The sequence below is a fragment of the Electrophorus electricus genome, chromosome 7 (assembly GCF_013358815.1).
Source record: "Electrophorus electricus isolate fEleEle1 chromosome 7, fEleEle1.pri, whole genome shotgun sequence".
In the NCBI taxonomy this organism is placed as follows: Eukaryota; Metazoa; Chordata; class Actinopteri; order Gymnotiformes; family Gymnotidae; genus Electrophorus; species Electrophorus electricus.
The window spans coordinates 4871351-4891565 of NC_049541.1; the positions used below are offsets into that span (position 1 = coordinate 4871351).

The 20215-nt window shown below is 45.2% G+C and overlaps 1 protein-coding gene across 1 annotated transcript in view; it reads right to left on the bottom strand.

Annotated features, from left to right (window-relative positions):
* The window catches only part of sema6ba (sema domain, transmembrane domain (TM), and cytoplasmic domain, (semaphorin) 6Ba), a 77481-nt gene extending 59052 nt beyond the window's left edge, over positions 1-18429 (bottom strand). Inside the window, exon 1 of the mRNA XM_027025064.2 lies at positions 17610-18429. The gene's annotated coding sequence lies outside the window, so the exon portion shown is untranslated. The remainder of the gene's footprint in view (positions 1-17609) is intronic.
* Positions 18430-20215: the final 1786 nt, after the last annotated feature.

Genomic DNA, 20215 nt, shown 5'->3' on the forward strand with positions numbered 1-20215 from the left:
CCTGCCTGCAGCACGGAGGAGTTGAGAGTTGAGAGGAGCTCTCTCTCAACGGAGCAGTGGAAAACGGCAGAAGAAAAAGATGAAGGAGCATAGCCATCACATCAGGGTCGGAGGAAACACTCCGGACATCACTGTCTCCCCCGGTACTGAATCTGGGATACCTGCTGTAAACGATTCTGTGTACATGCGCTCTGCTTCATGCCATCAGCCTTTGCAAAAGTCTTGCATTTGCTGTTATGTTTCTGAGCCTATTTCCCTGTAGGTCTGTCATGTTTATCTTCTGTTACCAGAAAAATTCGCTGTTATGGTTATGAGACTGGATTACAGTTCTGGATTTGATTGCTCCTGGTTTGTTTTGATTAATCTCTCCAGTTGGATTTATTCTTTACTTCTGTGTCTTCCTTATTATAGTAACTTTAACCTGTTTCCAATGGAGTTCTACCATAAATTGCAAGGACCATTAGGCACACAAACTTCAAAGAAGGAGTGAACTCTTTTAGAGTGTCACTCTCCTAATCCGAGTACTCGAGACAGTCATTTTTCTTACTGCAGCAGTGGAAGAGATCCCATCTGTGATATCCAAGGTAAATACTGATGATATAAGACCATGGTTTTAGAGACTGCCAGCCGTTCCACGCTTCCAAACACCCAGGAAAAACAAGGCCCGCGACTTGCAAGATTCACCCGCCCTTCTGCGGCTTTCCCAATCCATCAGCATAACAAACGAGCGTTCCGTTGTTCCATGTCGCCAGTCCCACACGTCTCCGAGAAAACAGGAGCGCTGTGTGTCCCACACTCCTCAGGATCACGTCCACAGATGTGAGTCAATGCCTGAGGGTTCTTTGGCCTGACTCATTCTATAAGGAGCGAACCACTTCTGATTGTGAGTCACTGGCACACTCGCTGCTAACCATGTCTTCGCTAGCCAGCAGTGCTCCCACACACTCTTGTAACACACACGCACACACATAAACACAACACACAGCACATTCACTTTTGGTGGGCATTTTACTGGTCATTTTGCTCCTGTGTTGACCTGGTGTTTTTCCTGGAGGAAGGAAGCTGCGAAACGCTGGTGTATTCACAGTCGGGGCCTTTGAAAAGGCTAGAACCAACACACAGCTTCCTGAGCGGCGAAACAATAAGTGGCGGTGTTTTACTGCCATGGGATTAGGATCCCGCTGTGGTTCCCAGTGCACCCAAGCAGTCTGCATTAGATTATTTCCTTTGCTTTTACATTACTTGACACAATTGGGTAATTAGGTGATGAGTTGAATCGGGTGTGTTTAGTTAGGAGAAATGCCATATCTGTTACATGTCTGACATATGACAAAAGCTACATCTATGAACACAGTGTTCACAGACCCTTGAGTGACTTTTGGCATTTGTTACTGCCTTATCTCACAAATCTTAGCTTACCTCTGTTTTTAACCCTGCATTTCATTTCCATCCTTGTCTCCATGGCTACCTACAGCCTGTAAGTGTGGTTCTCCTTTGAGTCTTGCCTCCTCTCAAGGTTCTGTTTATCTTTTCATGGCCTCAGCGTGCTCATTAGAGATCTGGAACAGGGGTTCTGTAAAGCTGCCTTGTGGTCACTTAAAAAAAACAAACCTAAATTGAACTGATATGGACTGGTTTTTCATTCGATGAATCAGTCTGGTGAGCTGAACTACGCCTTGTAACCAGAAGGTACGTGGCACAGCATTGCATACAAGCTCCACTCCGCCCCATGAGAGTCAATGATCTGACCCTCACTTAAACTGCTCCACGTGCTGAGAGACTGATCCGAGTCCAGATTCCGAGTCTGATCCCTCGCTTTCCTCCTCCTCCGTTGCTACTGAAATCCTCCCCGACCTCAGCCTGTCCCTCCACCCGCTCCCCTCCATCCTGGGAGGCGCCGTGCTGCAGAGCCAGCTCGGCTAATCGCTAACGGCTGAACTGCTCCTTTAAGCTGTCAACACTGCTGCCGCCACGGGCCCTCGGGGGGGCAGATCTGTTTCCAAATGGTGCTGGCCTCCGGCCACGGAGCGGTGGAGAAGCCCGCCCGCAGGGGGGGTGGGAAATAAAAGGAACCGCTCGAACCCCAAGCGGCGGCCACGGCCGCGCGGCAGATGCTGTTGTGGAGGGACCCAACCACGTTTCGCTGTCATCTCTCCAGGACTTCGTAGCCCTGGCTGGCTCTCCCCGGCTTGGAGCAGGATCGCTTCTAGTGGTTTGAGAAAGCTAGCTAATGACCATAGGGTTGGATTGCCTGGTCGTCCAGTCCTGTTTGTTACAGAGCTAACGTCAGAGAGACGACAACAAACCTCGGAAACTAAAACCAGTTATTTACGAAAACAAAGAGACCGGGGCCAGTTGCGTTTATGTAGGCATCAAGCATGACAAATATCGTCAAAGAGAGAGTTTTCTACGCCCATTCCAGTACCAAGATGAATACTTACTGGCATTCAGACGCCTGTCACCTTGCCAGCCTTCATTCTCTGCAGCAATACACATATGCCAGTAGAGCCTGAGCACATTATTCAGTGTGCTAAACGTAATCCTTCCGTAATCCCTTGGACTGAAAAAAGAAAAACCATTATCAAAGCAAAGAAGTGTGATCAACATGCAATGGTCAGGAAAGGGGTGGGGGTGTGTCTTCAATCGCTGACATTTCTCTTTGTTTAATTCTTTCTAATGAGGCTAAATTTAGCGAGTGAAGTGGATGCGGAGTGTGACCAAGGCCCATCGGGCGGTCTTTAAAAGCACACTTGGGGGATACAAACTCTGCTGCTTGTGTCACGTGCCAGTCGCAGATTCCCACTCGTCACGCCCCTCCCACTTTTAACGGGGGGAATTAGTTGGAACTTTCCAACAGCTCTTGCTTAGAGCACAAAGACCACAGGCTGTTTTATGCGGCCAGGAGCACGTGACAGGAGGCTGTCCCGCCGGACGGCGGCTTCCTGCGCCCGACACCGCAGGTGAGTTCGCGCTATGAGCTGAGACCTTAAACAGAAAGAGTGAGGTGCTACCGCTTCTGATACCGATAAACGCTGGATCCTGGGGCTCTTGACAGTCTGGTGCACCAGTGCAAAACTGGCACCAGCCCACCCACTTCGGGGAAAAGTAAGAGGACGTTTCGAATACAAAGCTGTCATTGCATTCTCACCTAGCACAGGAACTGCAGTGACGTGCTGTTTTACTTACTGCCTTCCTATCCTGAGAGTTTCATGCAATTAAACACATTCCGCTGCGTTCTATTACCTGCCATCTCAGGCAGGACCAGGTGATATAATGGTACACAGTACGATTCTGTCATGATACCAGGTCTGTAAGGTTCCCAAAGACAGTACCTGCTGAGGCTCCTTTGCAATTAAAATTCTCCCCAAAGCCCAAGAAAGGCCCCTTCTGACGATCTGTCTGCTGAGGTACTTTTGTACCGTTAAATCAGAAGACCACTTAAACACGCTGCATCTTTGCTGCTGCGTTGCATTACAGTATTAGGTGAACCGTGACCTCTATCTACAAGATTAGCCAGGTCACACCCTTTGATCACAAACAAACTGGCTTCTAAACGGTGGTGGCATGGTGATCAAGATGAAATCGTGAACGGAATCGTTGCTGCTCCACGTAGTCTGCAGTGCAGGCGCTACGCCAGCGCCGTATCCGAGAATCAGGCCTGCTCCGTGAAGCTTCTCAAACCTCAGCTGCTGCACCTGCAAAACCAGACAGGGGCTGGTGATCGTCCAGTGGAGCGAGAATTCAGCTTATTACGTCCCGCCGTGCTGATCCGGCAACTCCTGCCTGCTCCCATGAGACCAGTAAATGCGCCACGTTCCGACAACAGGCAGATTCGTGTCCTCAAATAAGAACAAGTGCATTAATCTAATGCAAGCTACCTGTCAGCGTCAACACAGTGATCCCCCTTGCCATGCATGTAAGTGACCAGCCAAACCAAACCCACCGAGAAAGACTGACCCAAAGCGGTCCAGTGATGTCTGCAAAGTTTCTGTTCACAGACATTACAGCGCACTGGCCTTCGGCACAGAGGTGCTTTTAGCAGGGCTGAATTCTGAATGGAATTCAGTGCGAGAGAGAACGGGAGAGTCACACAAAGACTGAATGCAAATGTAAGTAATGCTGACTGGAGGCTTATCCGTGGCTCTTACAGAGGAAAGCTACAGTAAACATACCCGTCACAGCTGGTTTAAGGGCAGATGAAGGCACTGTGACATTACGAAGGATGAGAAAATAACACTGTAGCTGCATTTCTGCAGCTGAAACGTCTCTGGCATTCCAACTCTGGAATTAATATGGATGCGGATATGCAATATACCTGATACCTGTATCTTGTAAAATTCTTTAGTGTATATATATATATATATATATATATATAGTACTGTGCAAAAGTTTTAGGCAGGCGTGAAAAAATGCTGTAAACTAAGAATCCTTTCAGACATACAAATAAAAATAATTTATTTATTTTTTACCAATTTACAAAATGCAAAGTGAGCGAACAAAAGAAAAATCTAAATCAAATCAATATTTGGTGTTATTACCCTTTGCCTTCAAACCTTATAGGTACTCTTGCACAAAGTCAGGGATTTTGTAGGATTATAGTCAGGTGTATGATCAACCAGTTATACCAAACAGGTACTAACGATCATCAATTTCACATGTAGGTTGAAACACTGTGATTAACTGAAACATAAACAGCTGTGTAGCAGGCTTAAAACTGGGTGAGGAAAAGCCAAACTCTGCTGTCAAGGTGTGGTTGTGGAAGACAGATCAGACACCATGGCAAGACTGAGCACAGCAACAAGACACAAGTTAGTTATACTGCATCAGCAAGGGCTCTCCCAGACAAAGATTTCAAAGCAGACGGGAGTTTCAAGATGTGCTGTTCAAGCTCTTTTGAAGAAACACAAAGTAACAGGCAACGTTGAGGATGGTAGACGCAGCGGTTGGCCAAGGAAACTTAATGCAGCACATGAAAAACACATCAAGCTTATTTCCCTTCAAAATTGGAAGATGTCCAGCAGTGCCATCAGCTCAGAACTGGCAGAAACCAGTGAGACCCAGGTACACCCATCTACTGTCCGGAGAAGTCTGGCCTAAAGTGATTTGAGGAAACCTACATCTGTGGTAAGTTCTCCAAGATGTTTGGAACAACCTACCAGCAAAGTTCCAAACTGTCCACACACAAACTGTGTGCAAGTGTACCTAGAAGAATTGATGCTGTTTTGAAGGTAAAGGGTGGTCACACCAAATATTGATTTGGTTTAGATTTCTCTTCTGTTTGTTCACTGCATTTTGTTAATTGATGAAAATAAACTATTAACACTTCTGTTTTTGAAAGGATTCTTAGTTTACAGCATTTTTTCACACCTGCCTAAAATGTTTGCACAGTACTGTGTGTGTGTGTGTGTATATGTGTGTGGGTGGGTGTGGTTGTGCATGTGTGGGCGTGTCTTATATTATCCTTAGTCTGCCCTTTTATGCCACAGTTAAGGATGGAGTTAGTTATGACTCATTGCCTGTGGCTTACAATCAACTATGTTGTTGAGCAATATCATAAAAGATGCCTGTTTTATAGCTGCCATACAGTAGATGGATTTAACTACAATCATATAACTCCAATCATAACTATGATCATTAAGGACATTTTCTCCTGATGCCAATGTCATATCTGTACATTTCTAGAGTGCATTTGCACCTGATGCTGGAATAATTACCAAATGATTGCTGGGTTTACAAGTTCCACACATGGGCCTCGGGGTTTGCAAAAACGTATTTATTTACTTACCCTATACTGATTAATTTGTGAAGTCACACAAGAGCCTAATTCTGTGTGAAAATGAAATAAAAGTCCCAGGCCAACATAAATTCTCCCTGCTAAGCCAATAATACAAACCTCCACTAAAACTGGGTAAGGGAGCGCTGCAGCAGCAGCCAACAATGACAAATAACGTTGCTTTTCGGTGACAGGAATTAATGGAAATACATCTTTCCTCGGGGTTCTTTGCAGACATTTGCCAGCAAGGCGGCTTAAGCAGCGTGTGCGGAGATAAAGCGTTCACAGCAAACAAAGCTTCAGCATACCTCTCTTCTTCGCCTCTTCCTAAAGGTGAAACGGTGCCGAGACAGGCAGAGAGAGAGAAACTGCATGAAGTCAGTAAGGCTGAACACTGGCTGGGTTACCTGCATGCGCGAGTGCTCAGCTCAGCCCAGCCCTGGCTGGATAAAGCAGCACCAGCCCTGCAGCTCTGGTCCACTCCACAGAAGTGCTCTTTAACGCAGGCCAAGAGGCTTGTCTTTGCTGTTGGGTAACATCTGGGTTTAAATGAAAACCAAGCACTGGAACCAATCACGTCCAACAATGGCAGGACATTCACATGAGATGTGCCCAATAACGTCAACCTACAGTAGTCCAAAAGCCTGCGTCATTTCCCAATTACTGGTTTGAGTTAATCATTTATGCAAAAACTAATACACAATAATAACACAATAATGATAATAAATAAACTAATACTAATAATATTTTTTAAAATATTAAATATCTAAAGCTTACATCATTTTCGCTAATGTCAAAAACGTTTTAATAGTCAAAAACGTTATAATAAATTGAAAGCTGATTCTATAACTTTATCAACAGAATTTGAAAATTTATTACATTATTCCAGCCCAATTTTACCATTTGAAATCTAGCATTCAAAAAAGAAGAAGGAAATTGTAACATGACTTTTAGACATACTTCTCTCCTGAATTGGAAATATTTTCTTTTGTTTTTATCCATCTGTTTTATCTAGGTCTTTTGCTGACAAAAATGCTGAAATATAAAGAGCTCCTGGACTGTGGGCTCTGCAGTATACAGGTTGTTTTCTTGGTTTGTTTTGTTTGTATACGTGTTTGTGGGGAAGCCCTTCACGTTCACTGCAAGGCAAGCCCAGGTGGAGCTAGGCCAACTATGGCCTTGAAAACACAACACACAGGCTCACTTATTGTGGCTTCCAGTCCCAAGTGAGCTGCCATAAAGAGAAATGAATTGGTAACCGGAGAATAATTTGATTCAGTGCTTCCAGGCGCGGCTTTTACAAACCCAGTGTACAGCTCTTACACACGAGACGACCCTGGGGCATAACAGAGAGAGAGAGAGAGAGAGAGAGAGAGAGAGAGAAAGAGCGAGCGAGCGCAAAACAGAGAGAGAGTTATGAAAGATAATGTGATGGCAAGAAAGACAAAGAGCAAAAATAAATCTGAAATGATATGGTGACAAACTACTGACACTCTGGTGCAGATATACTCTTACACTAATGTGTTAACCGACTGAATACATTCGACATGTCATGCAGATCCATCGTAGGAATGAACTGGGAATACAGCTCATATGCTGCAAAAGGCAGCGTGTGCTTAAACCAGTTCATGTATGTGTCTGAAACCACATGCTGGCAATAGGATTAGGTGGAGTAAAGTGCCTCTAATTAAAGGCGTGTACATTGACGGGAATATTGCAGCGTGAGCTGCACACTGATCTCCACGCCTTGTTGGACAGGAAGCAAGGTGTGGCCAGTCAGGGTTGGTGCTACTTGGAAGGCAGCTAGTGTCCCGGGATGTGGGCATGGAATAATGGCAGCTGGTCGACGAGGCCTTTGACCCCTGCCGCACCTTCGATCCTCGTCATTCTCCTGCTGTGCCTACTGTCAGAGAACTCATATTTTCTTGGCTTTCACTCACGCTGGGCTGTAACTGAAGTCTTTCCATGTGGTTACTACTAAGGTGGTGACTGGCCATAGTAGTGACTGGCAATTTTTGTTTACACTAGTTTAATTAAGCTTTAATGTGCATTTTCACATGCATAAATATTTTCGAGTACTTAAGAAAAAGAGATAAAAGGTGTTAATGTGGTCAATATTACAGTTATTACATTAAAACTCTTCTTGGTATCATAGTAAAGTCAGTACCACATAGTTTGCTGGCTGATATGATTGGCCCTGACAGTTTTCCCATCATCCACCAGGGAAGGAGAGAGAGCCGACTGAAGCTTGTGGAGGAGAGCAGTTCATGTGAAGGGAACAAATTCCGATTATGTATACGACTGTAGTGCATGAGCACGGTCGTTGTGCTAGTGCGTAAGAGTAGAGCTCTCAGTGTCTCCTGTGAGTGTGTTGAGGTGCTCATCGGTGCTGTGAGTGTGTGGAGGTGCTCATCGGTGCTGTGAGTGTGTGGAGGTGCTCATCGGTGCTGTGAGTGTGTTGAGGTGCTGTAAGTGTGTGGAGGTGCTCATCGGTGATGTGAGTGTGTTGAGGTGCTCATCTATGTTGTGAGTGTGTGGAGGTGCTCATCGGTGCTGTGAGTGTGTTGAGGTGCTGTGAGTGTGTGGACATGCTCATCGGTGCCGTGTGTGTGGGGCTGCTGTGAATGTGTGGAGGTGCTCATTGCGCTCATCGGAGCTGTGAGTGTGTTGAGGTGCTCATCTATGCTGTGAGTGTGTGCAGGTGTTCATCTATGTTGTGAGTGTGTGGAGGTGCTCATCGGTGCTGTGAGTGTGTGGACGTGCTCATCGATGCTGTGTGTGTGGAGGTGCTATGAGTATGTAGAGGTGCTCATCGTGCTCATCGATGCTGTGAGTGTGTGGAGGTGCTGTGAGTATGTAGAGGTGCTCATCGTGCTCATCGGTGCTGTGGCTGGTAGATGGAAAGTCAGGGCTTGCAATCACCCTCCTGCTGATGGGAGATTAGGGCTGTGCTGTACAGTATTTCATATTTTGCTCCTTTATCATATTCTTTGTTTGTGTATTCTGACTTTTTCTTCTAATTCTGTAAATCACTTTGTAAGCCTTGTTTTAAAATACTCTATGTAAATCAAATGTTTTTATTGTTGTTGTTTGTTATCACAATATTGGCCTTTGCAGTACTGATATCATAGAAAGCTACAATGTGCAAATGATCTCTATAACAAATTTCAAAACTGTTATTGTGTTGTGTTTCCTCCTGGCTAGTCCTGGACATTTCAAATAAGTGCTGTGTGGATGTCGTGATTAATGAATCATTGCAATTGCATGATGCAAGAAATGTAAATAATTTTTTTGCAGGTGCACAAAATAATTTGTCAAGATAACACAAGGCCAATCTATAACCATGTCGCACTATGAAGGTATATCACAATTGCATTATACAGCAACATATCTGGTTTTTCCATATTTCGAGGCACATACTGGATATGACTAAATTGAGAGGAAATATATATATATATATAAATACCATATGAAGTGTGAAAAAGAAGGTGTGCAAGAGAGTGTAAACGTCAGAGAGGTGTAGAGAGAGAGAGAGCATAAGAAATTGAGAGAGAGAGAGAGAGAGAGAGAGAGAGAGAAGAAACGAAGAGAAAGAAGAGAATAAATTTCCCCAATACTACGCCAATAACCAAGTGATACATTATTAACGCAGTTCTCCTTTCTCTCTGTAATTGGAGCGGCGTCACACTTGTGTCAGAAACGTCTTGGCACATGTCGAGCCGGTCTAAACCCCCTCCCCCTATGACACTTCAAACCTCAAACACACTGCTGGCACCTGATGAGCCAGCGCTCGAGCGAGGCAGCGTTCGCTCTGCGAAGCCCCCATTCACCTCCCGCTCTCGTTAATCACGCCGAGGCTCCGGAGCCGGCACAAGAGTCAAAGGTCGAGGTGCCAGCCGTCCTTTTATAAACCCCGCCCCCTGCGGTGAGAATGTCTACCGCCATCCAGATCAGGATGTCGGGCGACGGGCCCTCCTGGCTGAGGACTCCTGCTCCTGCTCCCGGCCGACACAGAGAGGCTTTATGAAGGACTCCTTGCTGATTTCTAAAGGGGCAGCACATGCACAGCAGGGCCGGGAGCATTCTCAGCACGCCTGTCACAGCCGACAAGGCCTGGGGGCACATTGTGTGTACGTGGAGACGAGGGCCCGGGGAGGGGGGGGGTGGGGGGGGGGGGGTACTAGAGCTCCCGTGTAACATACTGGAATACTGGAATGCAAACACGCTCATATAAGTAATTGTTTCTCCAGTCTTTGTTGACTGCTTTTGCTGCAGGAGTAGTGGAACATCTGAAAGAAGTGAGAATGGGCACAAAACAAGCATGGAAGTTTGAATATAATTCTAATGAATTTCACAGATCATTTAAAAATAATTTAGAATGTTTTGATGCTCCAGTGCTCCCTGTGCAAACATTATGCAGATTAGTATACACTCAGAATTGGCTCTTGGGATAAAACCTAACTGTTCTAACTCAAAGTAAAACATTTTATTTATTTAGTTAATATTTCAGTTTTTTTCCTCATATGAATCTCATTGTTTGTATATTGTTTCTATAAGCATATTTTGAATGCATTACAATCACCTAAATAATGGATATGGATTTGTGGATATTTTTTAAAACACACTGAACAACCTCAAATCATACGGATTTTTATGCCAACTAATCCCCACCTCTAATTCAGCGATGAGTTCCCATCCACTGTGTGCCGATTACATTTTGAACAGTTCCATAAGATGCGCTGCGCTAATTTGGTTCGGAGTGGAGGCGGCTTTGAACAGAGTCTGTCCACAGTGCGCGGCGTGTTTATGGACACTTGGTGTTTCTCGGCATCCTGGGAACTGTGGGGTTTCACAGGTACACAATCTCTGAGTCAGCTAGACGTTTTTCTTTTTTTTGTTTTGGTATCTCCATTTTGTCCTCGCCCAGCACAGCCTACCACAGATCCCCCAGGGGCCCCTGGAGATTAGGTTCTGTCCTCAAGGGCACAAATGCAGTAGACAGCAGCTGTGATCAGATTCGTGACTGCTTGGGTGGAAGCTACCACCACTCTCCCCTCATGCTAGTTCGGTATGTCAGACTGCGGAAAACGGCATGTCCACAGGTGACACTCACACAGTCACGTGCTTCTTCAAAGTTCTTCACTGCTTTCTAGGAGCTGTGCCTTCTGCTGAGGCTTGTCATGACTAATTATGTTGGGGTTTTTTTTTTTGGCTAAGAACGTCTAGCACTCTTCTTATCTACTAAATGTAAAACCAACCGTCAGCTCTCTGGTTTTTCCTGCAAATGGGGACATTAGCTGTGCAAGCAGTGCTGTGCGAGGGGAATATCTTGTCTCACGCTGATGATATCACTTGGTTCCAGCACATCATTAATCTGGCCAGGAATGGCCAGCTGCACGGCCAGTGTTTACAAACTGATAAGAGGAACGTAGGACTGAGGCAGGCTGCCACATTAGCTTAATGTCTAGTACCACTCTGGCCAAACTAACTTCAATTCTGTGTATGCCCATGAATACATCCCCTGCTTGTTCACACACTGAAAGATCAATATGTCGGGGGAAGTACCACTCACAACAGTGAAACGATTGCAGGGCATTAATATAGTCCCAGGTTAGTTAACAGATCACACACGATCTGTTCTTTTTCAGGTCTTCCCGTGAAATGGAAAGAACAGCAGAGCTATTGTGTCCTTACGTTATGTGGTACATTATACTTTCTAAATGCAGTTCTGATGCCTCATGCATACTCCATGTAAGCTAATCAGAAATAATTTTTTCTCCCTATCTTACTCTAAGGACTCTGCCATGTCTTTAATCTCTTTATCAAAGCTCCAGTCGCACGGGCCGCTGCCTGTCTGGCTTCCTGTTGACAGTAAGGGTCCAGAGGACTGGGTCAGTGGGAGAGGGACAGACGAGGATACAGAGGAGGGGAGGAAACACCTCAGAGACACTGTGGAGAGGGATGCAATGCAATCCTGCAAGAGGGCAAATTTACATCACTGGCACGGTGAGGAGTGGCCTGGTCTGCAGCAGGGGACACACACACACACACACACACACACACACACAGTTTGCGTTTGACTGCGGCTCTCTTTCAAATGGTGAATTTTCTGATTTCCTAGTTATCATCTTCAGTGTTTATGCATCTCCCTGAGGCCTGCTACATTTTATAGTATGGCATAGCACTAAACTGTACTATAAGTCAACTTCACTATGGTCTCCCTTTCTCTCTCTCTCTCTCTCTCTCTCTCTCTCTCTCTCTCTCTCTCTCTCTCTCTCTCTCTTTCTCTCGCTCTCGCTCTCTTTCAGTCAATGTTCTTGGATTTTAGCCATAACTCCAGTTTCATTACTGGCGCTGCTCTAATACACCTGATTCAAGTCCATGAGCCGAATGTGTTACAAACTCTGGAAAGACCTCACTAGGGAACCCTTCTCCTGACATGCATTCATATCCTGATGACAATGCGAAACAAGAGGTGATTCACTGACACTGATTTTGCTTAGGCCTACAGTAAACCGCACTCTCATGGAGATATCTAATGAAATAGTCTCGATAAGCTCAACGCAAGCCATCCTGAGCTTTGGCACTACGTTTGGAACTAGAGTAATTTCACTGTGGACCGAGACCGAATTTGACTGCTGCCCTTTAACATTACTCCTTGGAGAGGAGAACCTGTAATTTCCACCTTATCACTCAGATTTCATTGCCTGATTCACTAGAACTCAAAGGCTGCATCCAGTTGAGCTGGGCAGCATGTCCAGGTGGTGATGTCATCTGGAACCCACCGGCTGTCTTCAACCGGCTGCAGAAAGGCTATCTTTATGCATGCACAAATTGGCGCAGGAAGAGTCTGCCTGTAAAGCAAACCCACTACATGGCCTGAGGGTTTTTTTCTTTCCAAAGTGCTACACTGTCAAAATATATATAGGAAACTATAACACCTTGTCAGTTTATCTGGCTAATCCATATTTTTAACCTTCTTTTGCCATAAACTGGGGCCGATATTCAAAAGTAAAGACTCAAATGTCGAGAGGCTTATGTGGCCATTTTCGCCCTTTTGGCATCGCTGTTACCATGGTGCTAAGCGCCATGTGGATTTGTTTTGTTTCTGTTCCCTCTACTCCTCTGTCTCGTGCTTTGGTTAGCTGTGCCCTTCATGCTGTTCACCTGAGTCTGAGTTTCCCCAATACGGTGGCCACTTTATTAACCCCCAAAAGGAGGACATACAGGGGGATGGGGATGCTACATTATAACACACACAATTTAAATCATGACCTATTTAACAAACAGGGCTGAACAATTTGATCTAGAACTCTAGAACTGTAATAGTAGTAGTAGTAATATAAATTAATTAGCAGTTAAATTAAGAGTAGAATGTTTTAATCACCGAACTTGATAGCCTGAAATTCATCTTTCCTTCTCTTCAAAAGGAAAGAATGTGCTGACCACTGAGAAATGAAGTTGCAAACATTCTAAATGGCTAGCATTTAGAGCATGGACTTTCGGCACTTAGCGAGCTATGAGGCGATCTGTTAATCCAAGGAAATGCAAGCTATTTGCTTTGGCATGCGTGTAGTCCAGTGACATGTTAAAACATTACTGATCAATGGAAAGTCCTAGCGATCTCGATAATTGTTTTTGCCCTCAATAAATGTTGCACATCTCAGCTCCTCCTCGCTACCCATCACAGTTGAATTCAGGTGAGGTAAGGCAGGATTGCACTAGTTCTCAGATGCAGATGAGGGCTGTCAACTCTGATATGTGTAAACATGCAGCAAAAACAATTATGAACAAATATTGCTAACTTGACTTGGTCATGAAGGTTTCTCCTCTACAATGACAAAAAAAGTCTGGCCATTTCTGTCCACTGAAGCAATGCAGGTGCTTGTTCTGTCCCTTGTCATCAAGAGAGCAGACTGCTGCAGCTCACTGCTGGCGGCTTCCTCTGTGTGCCATCAGACTCCTACAGCTCAAACAGAATGCAGCTGCACAGCATGATATCAGCCTCCCCAGGTTCTCCCATGTCACACCCTGCTGTGTTCTCTCCGCTGGCTCTGGATAGCTGCGTGCATCAGATTTAAAATACTGACACTTGTCCACAATGCCATAAGCGGACCAGCTCCCACATACCTAAAAGCCCTAATCAAACCCTCTAGTGCAGCTTGACTTAAACCACCATCCATCAAGACCCAAAGAAGACTCTTTTCTCTCCTGGCACCCAGGTGGTTGAAGGAACCTCCACTGGCTGCCTGTGAAGCTGAGTCAGACTTCAATCTTCAAAACGAAGACCCTCGCTTCTTCACTGAGTCACTAAGCACTTAAATATGCACTTAAAATGTCTTTTAGTGTCTTCTTTTCCACTCTATCCAGGGCTTTAGCTTGATCGTATTCTTAACACTGACCTATCTATTGTTACATGAGGATATGTATTTGATATAGACTACAAAGGACTTCTGTAAGTCACTCTTCAAATCACTTCTTTTTTATCGCTTCTCTGCCAAATTGACTATCAGCCTTGTTTGAAGGAAGCTAAGCTCCAAGAGTGATATAACCAGTTATAAAGACAGGCAACACCTAGAGAAAAAAAGAACCACACACATGTATCCGGTTATAAAACGTAAAGTGTGACATAACCGCTTTTAAAGAGGAACAATCATTACATGTAACATAACCAGTTAATACACCAAACTGTCTGTGCATCGCTTAGATACATAGAGAACACAGACAGACAGTCACATAGGAGATACACACTTCCAAATCATGGTTCAGTAACACACAATCCCAACCACACAAACACACGTGGTTCCAACTGTGACTTGGTAATACACAAACACACTCTCCTGCTCTCCCTTGCATCTCAGCATTGGCCGTATGTGTGTCCGAGCCCTAAGTCCTGGCACGGGGTGGACACAAAACCCGGTGAGGTAAGTGCAGTCCCCTAATCGGCAGCCTGTAGAAATGACAGGCTGTGGCGTCACCAACCGCATGCAGACACCGGTCCGGACGTCACACATGGCTACAGGACCCTGGGGAGTAGCGAGGGGCCCTCAGGGATGGGCACCCGCTGAGGATCCGCCACTGCAGGGGGAGCCAGCCAGGGGGAGGTAGAGCGGGCTGGACGAGGATGAGGTGTGGGTGTATTATCCCTGCGAGACACCTGCTATTTTTGAGCAGAGGAGGCAGCACCTGCACGAACAGGCCGTGGTGCTGCCGCCTGTGTGTGCAGGGGCGATAACAGGGAGGCCATTCACGAGCAGGGCCTCTGAGTCTGGCCTGCTCCTTCCCTCAGCCTCCTTCTCGAACACACACTGCTCTCAACCTCTCTCTAAGGCACGCACACACACACACTCACACTCACATACACACACACACACACACACACACACACACACAAACACTCTCAACCTCTCTCTAACACAAACACACCACTCTCACCCTTTCTAACACACATACACACATCATTCTTAACCTCTCTCTCTTTCTAACACATATACACACATACACACACTCACTCACACATACAACACTCTCAGCCTCTCTCTCTAACGCAAACACACCACTCTAAACCTATTTCTCTCTCACGCACATCACTCTCAACCTTTCTCTCTCAAACATGCACACACAACTCTTAACCTCTCTCTCTCTTTCACACTCACACACAGTATTATAAACATCACTCATATAACACACATTTACACAGTACTCTCTCAACCTCACAAACACATTTGCTCTCACACACTCCTCTCTCCTCTCTCTTACTTACGCATACACATGGACCATCTGAATGTCTATATCTCTTCTCACATAAACACATTAGGTCTCTTCTGCTCTCCCCCCCCCCCACCCCCAACACACACACACACACACACACACACACACACAGACTCAGCTGTGTTAGAAGAAGACTAAAATATTCAGCTGATTCCCTGGTCTTAACGTTCTCTCCTTAGTCACACACCTGCTCTAATAGCAAACAGGCAGCCTGTCTCTACCCAGCAGTTTGACACACACTAAACTGCATAAACTAGACACATTCTGCATTGCAGTAGACAAAACTGTCAATTTCATTGGAGAACTGATATATAATGAACCGTATTCCAAATACACTGGCCTCCTCTTTCATAATTAGCAACGGTTTCATTCAAATGGTTGATCTCGCATGTCATGATGGAGTGAGTCACTTCACAAGTCAAATGAACCTTTAAAGATTCAGCTTTTCAGCTGAATTACGTAACATGTTCTCTGTGATTTATTATTAAAAGTGACTTTCAACCTTTCTACCAGACAACCTTCCAAACCAGACAGTGTTCCCAACCAGACAGCCTTCTGAACCAGACAGCTTTCCAAACCAGACAGTGTTCCCAACCAGACAGCCTTGCCCACCAGACAGCCTTCCCAACACATGAGCCTCCTGGGACTCCTTCTCTCAGCATGAGATGCAGAACAGTCACAACACGAATGAACAGCAAACATTGCGATCAGTCGTCCACACAATCGTCTGCAGCCGGAATCAACCCTAATTTCCCAGACTATCAGAGGTCTGGCTGTAAATGTGGGCAGGCCGGAGGTTGACTGTGAATGCTTCGAATGTTAGAAGTGGTGCTGGGCAGGTGAAGAAGGCAGGCTCTGGCCTGGACTCTTAGTGTCTGATGAGTCAGCTTAGTCCCAGAGGAGGGCTGATTGACAGTATCGATAAGAGAGGAGACACTCCTCTTCGCTGTTTCACACTGAGCCAGTGCTTTTCTGTTGGGAGAAACAGGCTTTCTCTCCACATCTCTTTTTTTTCCTCATTTTTAATCTTTCACTTGCTCTGTCTCAGTTCCTTAGTTACTCGTTGAAGTGCTTTGATCTTTTTGAACTTCACTGACTTCTAATGGCCATGAATGCTATTAGACATTAAAAAAGAGATAGATAGAGAGGGAGAGAAAAAGGGTAAAGTTCCAATGAAAAGACTAAGGACAGAGTGTCAGGGTAAACCATATCGGTACAGGGCTGCATGAGTTGACACAACACCTCCCTTAAACTTGAAACAGCCGACATGTTCATGTTAAGACATTAATGCAGGGCCGAAAGAACACAATGATGCACAACATGCTGGAAAGATTTGTAAATCTTTGTCATGGAACTTTGATTTCATCCACCATGCTTCTCAATAGCAATATTGAATCCATTACTGGAGTTTAGAATCAATATGAGCGAGCCCCCCCCCCCCCCCCCCCCCCCCCCCCTTACAAAAACAACACAAGCAAACAAAACAAAAACAAAACCCTACAGGTAGAGGTGAAAATGATATTTGCATATTAATAAAATAATTTGTCTTTTGTTTGAACAAATAGGCCTCTATCTTTCATTACTGCCTGTCCGCGTCTGTGGTTAAGTATACCTCAATCTTCCTATGGATTGTTTAGCTTATGTCAACAGTCCATTATTGACATTCCAAATGTAGTTTACATAACGCTAGCGTACTAAGTATTAAGCTTTAATATTATATCCAGTATCCAGTATCCTGGAAGCGATCCAACAGCGGCTCAAAACTGTAAAGGCACGCGAGAAAAGGAAAAAAATACCAACCAAACGCGCGGACTTGTTCCCTCCGACTACAGGACAGGCCAAGCGCTGCACGTGAGTGAATTGCTAACGAAAGTGTTTTGCAATATGGATCTTTCGCGTCGCCATCGGCAACTCCTAGTAGAGAAAACGCAGAGTTACTGCGCTTCTGCCAAAGGTGGCCCGCTGGCAGGGCGCACTTCGTTGTAAGAAAGAGGGCCATGGCTGGCGCGGAGCAAACCTGCGCAGTAGACAAACCTGTCTCCTAAATTCGGCCCCATTTTCTCACCTGCTAACTTTGATGTCGTCAATTCGAGCTGGCGCGCGTCTTGGTGGTGTGGGATGATGTAGGAATAAAACCCGAGGTCTAGCCAAGAACAATGCAAGGGGAGACCGGCTCGCCTCCGGGTGAATTAATACAGTTCTCCCTTGTCACCCGAATCTTTTGCACTCCGATCATACGCCCCGGTGTGACATCCTTCGGGCGACGGGGGAGCGTTTAGCGCAGTGAATCCTGTAGCTCAGAATGCGCTCCCGGTAACGAGACACAACGTCTCTTTCAGTACATTACATGAGCACGGCACATGGCGCTGCCGCCCTGGGTAACGGAGGCGGTATTTGTCGGCTACCCCGTGCAGACACGGTGAGAACGGCGGAGATGTTACGCTAGGTGTGGCTCAGTAACGGAGGCAGCTGCCGTGGAACGGATCCAGAACGACCAGTCAAAAGCAGCCCGTTGTTGAACCGCGGCGCAATACCGCAAAATCAGTTAAAAGATGTGTCATTCTCTTCCTGTAGGAAAAAAAAAACAACTCTTTTCCTTTTCTTCCTGTCTTTACAAATCTGGAATGGTTTGAAGTGCAAAGCTAGTTATCACCGATGGCCATGGTCATCATACGTTTTTTCTTAGTGAGAGAAGCGAGACCGCTTCAGCTGGTCCTTCGCCTCTTGCCCAAACCAGCGCGTCAATTCGCTTAACACGTATTTCCGAACATGTTCCCATTCATAAGCAGATTTCTTCGATAACGGTACACTTCGTGTAAAGAAAGATCATTAACGGTTTGCTTCGGTCACAGGCTGGAACGCGACGCTGTATCAATGCCCTCCGAGGCGCAGTCCGACGAAAATGAAGCGCTCTCTCTCTCTCTCTCTCTCTCTCTCTCTCTCTCTCTCTCTCTCTCTCTCTCTCTCTCTCTCTCTCTCTCTCTCTCTCTTTCCTCGTGTGTGTGTGTGTGTGTGTGTGTGTGTGTGTGTGTGTGAGCGAGAGGAAGAGATGCTAAATTTTAGATTATTGTTATTTAAAAATGAACCACTGACCACTCTAGCAGGAATCATTAAAATTCTATATCAACAGCATAAGTACGCTAGAGGACAAGTAATTTATTATTGTGAGTTATTTGTGGGGAAAACAATTTTTTCATTCTTCGTGAAAACAAGACAAACACAAACAAACGAACAAAAAGCTGACAATTTGTTACGGTGCACCGATTAGAATTACTTTTACAATGCTCTGGTGATCTGGACGAGAACAAGCCAGCCCCGGCAAGAATGGCCAGGAAAAATCCTGGACTTGAGCCAGCTAATCAATGAAGCAGTGATGTTCTCCTAGCGTAACAGACGGGTCATGACGGAGAGATACTCTGGGGCTTATATCTCACTCTGACTTGAAAATAACTTAACTAAAATAATTTTTTTCTTATTTATTCCAACCAACGCCCGTTTTTTGTGCATTAATGAAAACAACGATTTTAGAGTAGAGGTAATGCGCCATAACCTATATTATTTCAATTTAAATTCTTGGTATTTTATCTTAATATACCATATGACATAATTAACCTTTCCCTTTCTGGCTCATACACAAATTCACATAGGCTAGCACCGTGAATTCAGGGTTAATACAGCACAGATTTAACAGATGGGTTCTCTTGTGATTCAGTATCAAGCCATGTAAGATACAGTTTCAACTAAAAACTGATACTCTCGTGAAATATGCCGTTCGTGTGGTCCAAGCCAGACTCGAAATGACAGCTCCAGCAGCCTGCAAAACCTACACATTACCATTCCAAAGAACTGCTGTGGCCGATTAAAACATCATATTAGCATATCTTATTAGATTAAAAAAAATTCCCCTAATTCATGTCACCGTAAGCACATCTGAGAGGTTTCATAGTCCACTCGAAACTCTTAAGAACAATCATAATAATAGTCATAAAAACCATTTGCAATATATATGGCAGAAAATGGACTAGAAAGATCAAAGGCTGAAACTTTGAGGACGGAAACCTCCATATCCTGTAAACTACAGAGAACTTGTGATCAGAGTGAGAGCGAGAGAGAGAGCGAGAGAGCGAGCGAGAGAGAGAGAGAGATCCTCCGTGGATACGCCGTTATATTCCAGTCGGGCAGGTTCCCCTCACCCTCTCTCCACTCCTTTTTTTGCCTGCTGTCGCGGAGATGCGCATCAGGAAACGATTACGGCTGATATTTTCAACCCAAAGGTGCAGCAGCGTTGTAATTTAAACCAGGAAATAGTGGCAGACTCTGACATGTACATATTGAACCGAGGACGGTGTTAAATCAGCCAGGGGCCCGTGTGAGCTGGGAGCCAAGCCTGTGAGATCGCTCACCGCAGACCTCATCCCTTTCCTGCAGAAGGCCTGTGCTAATTGTACATCGTCTTGTTAACCACAAGATGGTTAATCTCCAGCATCAGTTTTGACTTCTCTTGACAGAAACAACCGAACCAAAATTGCTCATTTGAAAGAGCTCTACAGACGGAATACCTGTCCAATTTACAACCTTGGATAAATGAGCAGTTGATGTAAAACCACAGTAACTGGGACTCGGGCCTATCTGATAGTTTAGGAAATCGGGCCTATCTGTAGTCAATTCTTC